The sequence below is a fragment of the Pteronotus mesoamericanus genome, unplaced genomic scaffold (assembly GCF_021234165.1).
Source record: "Pteronotus mesoamericanus isolate MK-2021 breed Mesoamerican mustached bat unplaced genomic scaffold, CSHL_Meso_final contig_24, whole genome shotgun sequence".
In the NCBI taxonomy this organism is placed as follows: Eukaryota; Metazoa; Chordata; class Mammalia; order Chiroptera; family Mormoopidae; genus Pteronotus; species Pteronotus mesoamericanus.
In genome coordinates, this window is record NW_026555100.1 from 23,314,627 (window position 1) to 23,327,568 (window position 12,942).

Below are 12,942 nucleotides of genomic sequence, written 5' to 3' on the forward strand. Positions count from 1 at the left end.
AAGGGATTGGATATAAGCAAAGAGAAAAGGTGGTAAATTAAGGCATCCAAAATAACAGTTAAGTATTTCTGATTACCTGCAGTTTCATGTTGGCCATTAGGAGAACTCTCTTTCCTGTGTTTCTCCTGAAAACTGTTCAGAGCTAAACCATACAGGGATGCTAACTCCTGCTGATAGTTCTTCATAGAACACCTGTTGTGTAGACCCTGGATGGCTTAGTTGCGTTAATCCACTGAGTATTCATAGCCATTGGAAGAATGGCAGGGCTGGGAGTGATATTCGTTACTATGGGGCCCACAATTCCTTATCTGCTCTCTAAATCCAAGTTATTCTTATTTCATTTTAAAATTTGAACTGAAATAATATGAGGCTATTTATTGTCTTTATTTGACCTCAGTGATCATTTATACATTTCGCTACAGAAGTGTTCATGTGTCTGGTTATAGGTGCTGCCTCAGGCCCCAGGTGGGGTATTAGGTAACAGGTCGGATATGCACTATAGTACTTCTGTAAAGTCTGAACAATCTGGCCCCAAGGGCTCTGGGGAAGGCCTTGCAGATGTGCACTCTTGTACTCGGGACAAGGCTTCTCCTTTAATTGTGAGTAGGCCCTTGTGAGACAGTCGCCTACAGAAAAAGTTTGCCTCTCAAATGAGAAAATACTGCTGAGATAAGGAAACACACATATCTAAAAATGTTTTTTAGTCTCTTGGATTTTACTGTAAGAGTTTCAAGAGAGACCTAAGAACATGCCTATGACGATCAGGTCATCCTTCCCAAAGTGTGCAGACCAGATGAAGAAAATATGTTAGAAAAAACTCAAAAAAAGAACAGAACCTGAAAGAGAAGATGAAGATCAAATACAATGGATAAGGACAGTTGTTTTCTTTTGATTTAAAGTTCAAGGCAGCAAGTTTCCTTTACATAGTTTGGGTCATGGGAAAGATGTAAACTTTATATTCTTAAATCTTAAAACTGTTTGTAGAAACACTGAAGTGTTTTGTGGGAACTAATGCATTTTAGAAATTGAAAAAGAAGTAAATGAACTTATTTAAAAAAGATTTGGAATAAAGTATAATAAAAATCCATATAGACAGACATAGCCAAGAATTAAGATATAAAATAGGAGGAAGAAGAAAGAGACAAAGAAGGGAAATTAGGCAAATATGTAACTTCCTTCTCATTTTATGTATCTAGAGTAAGAGGAAACTTTCTGGAGGAAAAAACGTCTGGCTCTGGGAAGTAAGAGAAATCAGCATGAGCATCATTGGACCAAAAAATTGGCACCTTCTGTAACAGATTCACTCAGACAGAGAGTTATTAACTATATGAATATTATATCACAAATTACTAAATATCCACTTTTCCTAAACTACTTAAATGAGGAAAAAATGCAGATACTACTCAGTTGAAAGAAAATATAGGATATATAAATCAATGAACACTTACCATTGAACTCTATTTCTTAAGGGCAGGAACAATCTTTCAAATATATATCTTAGTAACAAATGCCCAGCACTAAAATGGTATTTGCTGATTAAATGCTTGGGGAGGGTTTATGGGTTAATGTGAAGACTTTTCTTCAGAGAGACCAGCACTTTTTTTTTTTTACCTGAGTGTTTTAGTGTTGAAGAATTGCAAGGCTATTTTTAACAGGCTTATTCAGTTAGCATGGCAGGCAGCTATAGAGAGTGGAGACTTACGTGTCCAGCGACACATGACATTTTAAGACCTATGAGTCTTCCCCAAACACAGTGCTATAAAATGTCCTTTTGCAAAAAGTACTGGAATCAAGTAATTATCTACTTTTGAATTTTAATGAATAGGCCATCTGTTCATTCAAATTGAAAAAATGAAATTTTTCTACAAATTAACTACTTGATGAGATGCCCCTTGTGACTAAATCTGCTTTACTGCTTTCTGTTATATTTAACCTAAAGGTGACACATAGCATATCACACCAAGTTTTGTAAACTAGAGTATGGAAAAATGTTTTTCTTAATCATGGAATAAGCCTAGTACCTGTTTCTTTGATGGGCTGTATTTATCAATTATCAAAGGTTAATTTTTATTACCATATTTCCACACTATTAAAATGAGTCACTAGGAAGAAAAAATGTGTCCATTTTTATCTGTGATGATTATGGCAAAAATTTAACTACACATATTGTTTTTGGGGGGGGGCATTATCACTATAATGGCAAATAATTGTTTTCAACCTCCTTATCTTCCTATCTGAGAACATTTTGTTTTCTTTGTGCTGTCCAATATGGCAGCCATTTACCACATGGGGCTATTTAAATGTAAATTAATTAAAAATAATTAAGTTTAAAATTCATTTCCCCAGTTGCACCAGCCACTCATCAAATGCTGCATATGGCTACTGTACTGACTGTGCAGAATATTTGTATCTTTTTCAGGAAGTTCTACCTGACAGCACTCTAGCATCCTTCTTACCCTGCTAAAACCAAGAAAACAGGCCCAAAATAGATTCACGTATGCTATGACCCACATCACCACCAAAGTGAGACTTCATTCCAGTTTCAGCTCTAAGGGGAATAGAATCTTCACCCAGTCAGCCATGAATCACCTGATGAGAGCAAGTGAAGTAATCTACCTGGCAGGCCCCTACCAGCTCCTGAAGGAAGGCCCCTTGTAATCATTAGCCCACTTTTTCCCTTGGCATGACTTTCTTTTTCCCCTCTCTCTTCTGCCTGTAAGTCTTTGATTTTGTGTAGCTTCTCCGAGCTCCTTTTGGTCTGTTAGATTGAAAGCTGCCCTATTCAAACTGATTTTTTTCCCTAAATAAACTCTTAAAATTTTTAATGTTTCAGTTATATTTTAACACCTCTACTCATCATCCCTTTGAAGAATGATTACTTTTTTCATCTACGAAGATCAACTTTTCACTTTTACTCTCAGCTGTATTTATTTTTTTAAACCATTTCAAAGATACACCCCTAACACTCATACTTGGCTCTTCAAAAGATCATGCTTTTCTACAACGAGTTGATGTATCTTTTAGTTTTTAAAGTCCTGAGGAGAAAGAAGGATAAATTTTATATATAGTTTTATGAAACAAAAACAAAATTGGTGGCTCTTTTTAAATAATGCAAAAATAGCAGCATGATTTTGGCAGAAAACATACTATATTCATACCAGCAGCTGCAGATTTCAGTCTAATTAAATATGAAAATACTATTACAATCTGAAATTATACCTATGTTATCAAATTAGTACGCTTAATATTACATTTACAGAAAGTATCCAAGATGCAGCCTTTTAGAAATGAGCATGCTCCATCTTCCCTTATTGTCTAAGATAAAGGCAGGTTCTCTACATATGAAGTTAAACTAGGACCGAACCATCTCATTTGAACTTATTTAGTAGGAGCTTTAATTTTAGTTTTTACTTTTATTAGCATTTATTTTATGCTGAATTTACTCCCAGGCCATACATACATTTTTGTTTCTTTGGTTTCTTCTGGGATATAACTTTCTTCTGTGCAACCTCCTCTTCTAGTTAAGAAACAATTTGCTCTTTTCAGTAACATCGCCTCAATGTGGCAGGGAGGGCTCATATACGAGTTAGTCTGCCCATGAGCTGTGTGAGGTTTTTGCCACATCTTGGGAGATTTTTTTCACCTGGTTGTGCTCAATGACCATAGATCTACATCTAAACCTTCAGTTCAGCATTACTCTCCGCATTTTTAAGTATATGCAGCAAAAATTCAGCACTCTTTTTGGGCCACCCACTCTGTTTCCAGCCTCACTGTTTGGCCTGGGCACACCTACCATCTCTACCACTGAAATTTGGAATGTCACACACTCCTTTTGTAAAGTGACACCCTTCAGATACTTAGCGGTTTTTCCGATATGCCTGCTATTGACGGTTTGGGCAGTTTCACAAGTGCTTTGAAAGTGAACACGAAGATTTGAAACTCTGGATTTACATAAATTTGTGGGGTTTTCTGGGTCAAGTAAATAGAAAATGATTTTCAGAGGTCACCTCTGACCGCTTTTGGGAAGAGTTAATAGTAGCTTTAAATTTATATAGCCCATCCCTGTCAGATTTTATCTATAAGATGGCACTGGTTTGGGAGGCAGCAGAATTCATTTTTCTTCTTCAAGTCTGACCTTCTGTGGCTCCCAGTTTACTCTCCACACACCCACCGCTAACACATAAACCCCTCACAGCAGCCTGCCCAAGGCAAGATGATGAGGTTCATTTTTCTCATACTAGCTTCCTAGTTGCCACAATATGACTAGTGTAATAATTAAAATCCCCCTATGTCCATCACAATTTATTTCTCCCACTCCTTTTCCTCTTCTGCTTATAATTCTTTACATAAGAGAGGACTCCCCTATCCCAAAAAGGGCACTTTGTCATCTCTTAAGAAAACTTAGCCATTTAACTAGCTTTAACTAGTTTTATTACTTTTATTTGTGTTGTTTATGCTATTACAGTTGCTCTCACTTTTTCCTCTTCTCCCCCACCTCCACCCAGGTCCTGCTCTCTCCATTTAACTAGTTTTTAAAATGTACTATTCTATAATAGGACATTTTAAGGTCTAGTTAAGTCAACAATAAAGCAATTCATCTTCTTTAGATAAAATTATATATTACGTATTAATAAAAATATATCCATCTGTATCCATCTGTTGCAAAGAAGTGACTCTAATTTGATCTGAAAATAAACTAGGTATGCTAATTAATTGCTAGAAAAAGTCTAGTGTCTTCTTTAGCATAGTACCTACAAATTTTTAGGTATTGATGCTTATTTCCCACCTCAGGTCAAGTAAGTCAGGCTCTCTAGAGGACAAGGGGCCGGCTGCTGTAGCTCTCTGCACTCCCCGGGCCGTTTCCACATGTGGGCAGTTTGGGCTTGGGGACTACTGTCACTCATATGATACCCGATCAAACACATAAGTAACCCCACAAACAAAATCCACATTTGGAGGGTGGGAGTAGTGACAGAAGGGAGGGCTTATATTTCAAAAATAAAAACAAGTTAACTTTTGTGGAAACTATCAGTGTCAGAGAACCCTCACAGAATCAGGGGATCTATTAGATTTGGTATGTTGGCTAGAGAAAAAAAAAACAATAGGAAACTTTTATACACAATAAACATTTAAAATCATGTACAGGTAATTTTTAGTGAATGTCTTCAGTGAATAATATTTCTTTAAAAAATGAAGACATTAATATTTCTTTAAAAAATGAAGACAGCAGTGGCTGGCAAAATTTTTCCGTAAAGGAACAGACTATAAATAGTTTAAGCTTTGCAGGTCCTCTAGTTTTGGTCCCAGCTACTTAATTCTGCTGTCGTAGCAGGAAAACACCTGTGTGACATGTAAATATACGAGCACGGCCGTATTCTAATAACACTTTGTTTAAAAAAAACAGGCAGAGGGATGGATTTGGTCTTCAGACTGTACTTTGCCATCCCCAGCTGTAAATAATATTGTAGGACATTTCTTTAAAACTCTTATGACAAATTGCATATTTTTAAAGTCCCATAAGAGTATCTCCCTCCTCAATGCTCTTCTACAATGTGCCCCACCATTCCCTCCCATCAAGATCTACTTTGTATTTTTCAGCCTCCTTAAATCCGGTCAGGCCCTGTAACTGCTTTGGCTGATAGAACGCAGTGGAGATGCAGGCCTGGCAGCTTCTGCTTCCTATCTCTTGGCACGCTGCCCACAGAACCCAGCTACCATGCTGTGAGATACCCAAGCTTCACAGAGAGCTTACGTTTAGGTACTCTATTCAAACCCCAGCCAAGAGTCAGCACTGACTGCCAAGCATGTGATTAAATTATCTTGAACAGCCAGCCTGGCTGAGTATCCAGGTAACTATCCCCAGCAGCCATCTAACTACTATCACGTGAGGGCTCCCACACAAGAAACACCTGCTGAACCCAGGCAACCCACAGAACTGTGAGAAGTAAATTGTGTTAAACCACTAAGTAGCTTGGCATGCTATGATATAAGTAGAACAACTTTTTGTGTTGTTGTTTAAGGGTCAATGACACTTTTTCTGCTAATGTAAATGATTTTATTTGGATAGAAATTTATCAGTAAGCAGACACTTTTCATTTCTCGAGTTGAAGAAATGTATTTCTTCTAAAATTCATGGATAAGTCACACTTATTTTAAGCCACGTGTCTAAGTCACCTATAAGTACAATAGCTATATTAAGTAAATCTATTTAAAAATTATATGCTAAGATTAAAAGTTCTCCAGCTGTTACAAATGAAGAAGACAGGTGGGGTGGAATCATTAAATATTACAGTAGCACTGTGATTCTAAGTTAGAATTGCTATCAAAAATCAGCTATGTGATTAAATTAGGCTAATCCCAAATAAAATTCATTATTCTTTAAAACATTTAGAACAAAGTTTTTTAGTAACTTAGTACTAAAGTATAGTATTTCAGAATTGACAAAGACATAGTACTCAAATAAGAATTATTTCTAAACCAAACTTTCAGCACATATCTTGATTGAGAGGGAATTCTCAATTTTTGAGTAGTTGATTAACTCACTGTCCACTCACACAATAATCACAATATTGAACAAATGAACTTAAGTAAGTTAATATTCAGGCTCTTTTCTGGCAAAAATAATGAAAAGAGCAAAATTTCCCATGTTCAACTAGGAATAACTCTGGATAGCTTCAACTGGGGAGTTTATTGAAGTTAGAAAACTCAATTCTAATGTGATTCTATGAATTTAGTAAAGAGATAGACACTGAGATCTGAAAGGCATAGCCTCAGGGCAAGAATCATGATTCTTCATATATACAGCTGAAAAGTACAGATTATACACAGCTGAAAAGTACAGATTATACAGGACAAAATTATAAATCATAGATTAAGAGGAATGAGGATGAGAAAATAATTCTGAGCAATTTCCTTCATCATCAAATGTCAGAGTTGAAATATACATTCAAGGTCACAATGTTCAACCCTTGATTTTACAAATGAGAAAAATTATGTCCCAAGAGTCTCAACAACTTTGGTGAAAGACAAATTAAAAAAAAAAAAAAAAAAGGCTTGCTAGAAGAGAATCAGAACTAGAACTCAGCTCTTTTAGAAGGATGAAGGCCAATGCCTGGAGGGACAGAGCCTCTTTTGGTCACCTCCCCCTTGCAGAACAAGTCTGTCCCTTATCACCAGAGCAGCCAGTGCAAAATAAGAGTAGAAGTATTCCGGACTTTATGTTAGGAAAATCATGTCAATAGAATTTTGAAACACCATAAAAATTGTAGCTAAAAATAAAGGCATAAGTTTATGAAGAGAAAGGAAATTGACAAATGAAGAAGTCTTAGATCACCCAACTGTGGTATTCATTTTTCTCATACTTCAGGTTCTCATTCATAAATTTACAATACATCAGGGAGAGCAAGAGCTGAACTAACAAAATATAAAATCAGGACTATCTGCATAAGAATAAAAGACTAGCTCTTAGGCCCTCAGTGTTTGCTATTTCCCAATAGACCACCCATTATGATCACCATCCAATATCAGAACAGAACATAGAAATAAAACAGCTTGGAACTTCTTTATGTGACACCTACATTTCCCTGAAAAGTGTATAGAAAGAAAGCAGGGAAATGCCATTGCATTTTACCATAGTGGAAGCACAGAGGAACAAACACAATGATTTGGACTTTCGGCTCACAGCAACATTTTAAGCCAGTGCCATTCGGAGATGATTTACAATGATCAGAAACTCTAATTCCAATATTGAAGTTGGTTGCTGTGTGTTTATAGTCATAATTGAGTTTGGATACATTTTCCCCAAAATGTTTTGCTTTATGCATGCTAATATTGAAACAGTTCTGGTGCTTTATCCACTCATGCAATCTCCTGAAAGCATGCTCTTCTCCCACAGCCTTAATATTTCCAAGACAGAAGAATTATGATATTTGCTTCTCATATAAACATACTAAATGAAAATACACCCTCAAAGATAGCATTACCAACACTTTACCCAGAGAAATATATATTTTGTTTAGAATTTTACTTCAAAAAAATCAGGCTATTCTACTATTAGTTGAAGAAAAGATGCAACATGAAAAATTGAGTAGAACATAATCGTTGGTGTCAAAAGAGCTTTATGTTTGTCCTGGCTCAGGAAGGATGAAGCTGATTTTAAGTCCTTTAATTTTCCATGGTTTCAGCATTCATCTGCAAAGTGATCCTGTATAGCTTCAAGCTTAAGTACAATTCGATGATCACATGAATCTTAAATGTTTACTTAAAAAGAAAATAAAATGACTTGTGGAAGTTACATCTACTTTTCAGTATTTCACTTTAAACACAGCTGACTTAAAGAACCCTCCAAGTTCAGTGAAAGTTTTTCTGTAAAAATGTACAGGGCCAAAGTAGTTTGCTCATCTTAGAGACCTACTGCGAAAAACTCAACCCGACTCCCTTGTTGTGTGACTTGCACAGATAAGCAAAAAAAAAAAGGCTGTTTTTGAGGCCACTGATTCAGAATGGCTCTTGGGTTCTTCACATTCCAGCCTGGAAATCTCTGAGAAGCTGTAGTGGATATTTATACTTGCAAGGCTAAAATTTTAGATTGTTCTTTGCTGGGGAGGATTTACATGTCTAGAACATGAATAAAGCTACTTTGATAGGCCCTGACCCTATTTGGAGACCCACTGATATTTTGATTTTTGCAAGTAGAACAGCGAGCTGAGATCTGCAGGTAGGACACCAGTTCCCCAGTTCGCAGCAGAGAACTGCGATGAGATAATGATGCCCTCAGTGCAAAGGTGGAGATGCTGGAGGTGGCGGAGGAACTCAACCTTGTGCTGTACTGGTCTAGTAGTGTTAAGAATTAAAGGTCGGAGCTTACAGTGAGATGGATTTTAAGAGATAGATGTACTTTTTAACATCTTTTAAATTCATTCTTAGCACAATTAAAATGCACAGATGGGAAATAATTGTCCAAATCTGATAAAGAGATTAAGGCGTGGTGTAGTCACAGCTCCTTATGACTGCTTACGACCTGGGTACCCATGCGGGAACTATGACCCTCCCCCGTGCTCCTAGCACATGGCCCTACCACACCAGGAGGAGTATGTCATGAGAGCAAAATCTTCTCTGAAACTAGCTATTTTGACTGAGCATTAATTTCCTATCTAATATGTCTCAGAATTCAGATCTGAAACTGCCTAGTTGATTGGTTTCTCATTTTTGGAAAAAAAAAAAAATCCCAGTGAATTGTTGGTGCCGGGTGTTTTTTAGCTCTTTTGATTAATCAGATTTGTCCTTTACTATAATCTGGGTATTTCCCTAGAGAATATCAAGTTCACCGTTTAATCTGTGAAACTGTTTATTTATACATTTACAACTTGAAGTTCCACATGTACAATCAATCTGGCGATCGTGATGTCCTGGGTCTTTAGGGTTGCCAAACAGAAGACAGCTGTTGTAGGGCGGAGCCTTGACTGGCCAGCAGAGTGAATCTGACTCAGACAAATGTAAGCTGTAAACATAAGCCATCTAAATAAATGGAATATAAGGAATACGTAAGAAACTTATACGGAATAAATGTAAGCTATAAAAACAAGCATTATCCAAGAATAACCTCAGCCAAGTGAGTATCCCCTGTGATAAGTCTTGCTGATAGTGTGATGTGATGAAAATGATAATTTACCTCTGTGGTCTTCCTCCAAAAATAACATAATCCTGGTATAATCATGACAGAAACAGACAAATCCCAACGGAGGAACATTCTATAAAATATCTGACCAATATTCTCAAAACTGTTAAAGTCATCAAGAGACAAGAAAAGTCTGAGGAACTGTCACAGCTGAGACGTGCCTAAGAAGACATGAAGAATAAATGTGAAGTGATACCTTCAGGGGGACCCAGGAACAGAAAAAGAGTAATAGGCAAAAGTCTAACAAAATAGGAATAAAGTATTGGTTTTAGTTACTGATAATGTATCAGTATTGGTTCATGAATTGTGACAAATTTACCATATTACTGTAAGATATTTGTCATAGGGAAAACTGAGTGGAGAGTATATAGGAAATCTACACTATCTTCGCAGCTTTTTTTCGAAGTCTGAAACTATTATTAAAGAAAGTTTATTTAAAAAATAGTACTAGTTTCAATCAGTGCTTTCCAAACACTAATGCACATGCAAATCACCTTGGGATCTTACTAAACATAGACTCTGGCGTAGGTCTAGGGCAGGGCCTGAGAGTCCAACCCTAGTAAGCTCCCAGGTGAGCCAATGACCAGGTTGGTAGCAAGGCTCTTAATCAAGTACCAGACTGCTCAATCTCTGTACAATGAACATTTTGGCCAGATGATTCTCTGTTGTGATGACTGTCCTGTACATCACAGAATATTTCGCAGCACTTCTGGCCTCTACCCAGTAGGTGACAATAGCATTCTTTTCTCCCAATTGTAACAGTCAACAAATGTCGTCAGACACTGTCAAATGTTTCCTGTCGGGGAGGGGGAGTGTCACCCCGATTCAAGAATGACTGACTTAAAGCATTTATTAAAACATGACTTTTAGGGGGTTATTTGTAGAAATAAAACACAACCTCTTCATTTATCAAATATTTGAATGCTTAGTGTGTCCCAGGCTTTTAGGAACTTAACTATAACCACTTTAACAAGTGTAGTTCCTAGGAATCATCTATTCACTGTCACAATAAAGGATGATTTAAAATATATGGTTTCTGCCTTTCAGAAACCATAATATGTTCAGAAACATATTAAACTAAAGTGGTGTGATATAAGAAAAATATACAGAAAGATAAGGAGCTATAAGATAAATATTAGCCTTCATATAAAGCATTTACATTTAAAGTTGAAGGTAAGTTTGGATGCCACAAAATATATCTGTATAGCTTTGAACAATTTAAAGAAATGTCTGCCTGTGTGTCATTATCTCACTTGAACCTGTTAAGTATCCTGAGAAAGGGATGCTATCCTATTTCCGGAAAAAGACTCACTGCAGTTATTTGTTCAGGATCAAAAGGAAATTAAAGCAGAACCAAGATCAGATCCAGGTGTTCCAAATATGGTAATAAGGTCGAGCTTCTAATTCCATTTCTAGTAACTTTGATTCAGGCAACCTCTGGCAAGTCCGTTAACGATTCTGAACTCTACGTTCTTTACTCTTGTAATGGGTTAAGAGAATTTAGCTTGTAAGTTTCTAGTGATGATTGAATGGCTTATGTACAGGCAAGTGAGTGTGCAATGTGTTCAGGAAATGAAGTTTACACATTTATTCAATCTCAAGTAAGTAGAGTCTTAAATCGAGACTCCAGAAAGCCAAATTAAACATGTCTGTTGGTTGTGAGGCTCATACCCTGAATGTGCCAGCAGTATTATATCAAGCTCTTAAGACTGCGTGAGATTAACATGCCCTCAGTTTCCCATTCCCTATTAACAATTCATTAAGAACCACTTTTCCAGTGTGACCAACAAAGTTATAGTTGATTTGAAATATCTTGCTTAAACTTAGTGGATGCTAGTCACACCCTTTCCCAAGGCACCTCAGGAGGGAGGAAGAATCAATGAGCTGCAGTTAATTTCATTTATCCAGCACATATTGTTAAAGGCATACTGATTTGAGAGAACTGCATCTTCAGTAGGTAGACAATGGAATACAAAAGTGCAAATGGTGAAGCTCCACAGCTGGCGTTTATATACTTAAACGCAGATGCACACACAAACCAAAGACATGAAATCCTCCCCTTTCCTCTTATGCTTGTCCCTCCACAGTGTACAGATAGTACATTGATCAACAGTGCAGCAGCTGGTAATTACTTTGCACCTGCCATATGCCAGGGGCTGAGGTGGGGAAAAAAAAACCTTATAAACTGTCTTCCTTCCAAACACTCTGTAAAGGAGTTACTGTGTTTGTTTTACAGATGACTGATGATTACAGAGGATGAATTATTTGTTGAAAGTCACAGTTAGTGGGTAAATCAGTTCAAACCTTACTATATTTTAGCACCTGTTCAGTTTCCTCCAGGAGTTAGTCATTGTATTTAATAAAGGCTCTCTCTATATCATTAACCAGAATCCTAAGACTCTCAAGAAGGTATCCTAGGAACATGAATGCTATCTGTACAACATACCTAGGGTCAAGAAGAAAGAGAGCAAGCTCAGGCATCCAAATAAGAACTCCCTGCCCCCTTTAGGGAGATCACGCTGTGATAAAATTACCTGCTGGCTTTTCTGGAGTTTCCACCATACCTCGTGATCCACGAGTTTAACATGCTCCCCACGTCACCCTACCTCCCAGCGCAGTACTTGGTACAGTAAGTCATGATGGATACATGGAGAACTGGGTAAGCATCAGCACAGTTCCCAATGTACCCTGAACGTTGGTACATTCCAATGTATTCTGAACCAAGAAAGAATAGAAAGTTCAAATAGGAAAGACTCTGTACAATAAGTCAAGAGGACATAAATACACATACCCTCAATGGGAAGAGGTCAGGGAAGAACACAAGCCAAGCGAATGCTGTTCTCTGGCCTATTGCCTTCCTTTTACAGTCATAAAGCCCAGGGGACGCTATCATTCTGCCCTTATAAGCCAAGGGTCCACACCTGTACTCTACGGAGGCTCTATGGAGGCCCTGTGGGGGCTCAGCAAACGCAAATTAAGGCCAGTATTGCCCTTAAAGCCTTGAAATGTTATTAACAGAAATCAATCAGCTAAAAGCAACAGCAACAACAAAACACTGCATAATAATGCCACCAAAGCCTAAATGTTTATAAATGTTTAGAGATGCCAGTGCTCCCAACCATTGTGCAACTCAACAGGAATTGGGCTATAGACTGTGCATTTCAAAGAGCCATTTTACTAATAGCATCCACCACCCCTGCCTTTTAAAAATATAGTTATTGTCTCAATCATCCAGACAGCTGACTGGGGAAAAAAAGAAGAGATTT

General features: G+C 37.3%; 1 protein-coding gene across 2 annotated transcripts in view; it reads right to left on the reverse strand.

The window, feature by feature from the left end:
* Window positions 1–12,942, reverse strand: part of PRKG1 (protein kinase cGMP-dependent 1) — a 1,177,478-nt gene that overhangs the window by 762,744 nt on the left and 401,792 nt on the right. The window lies entirely within an intron of this gene.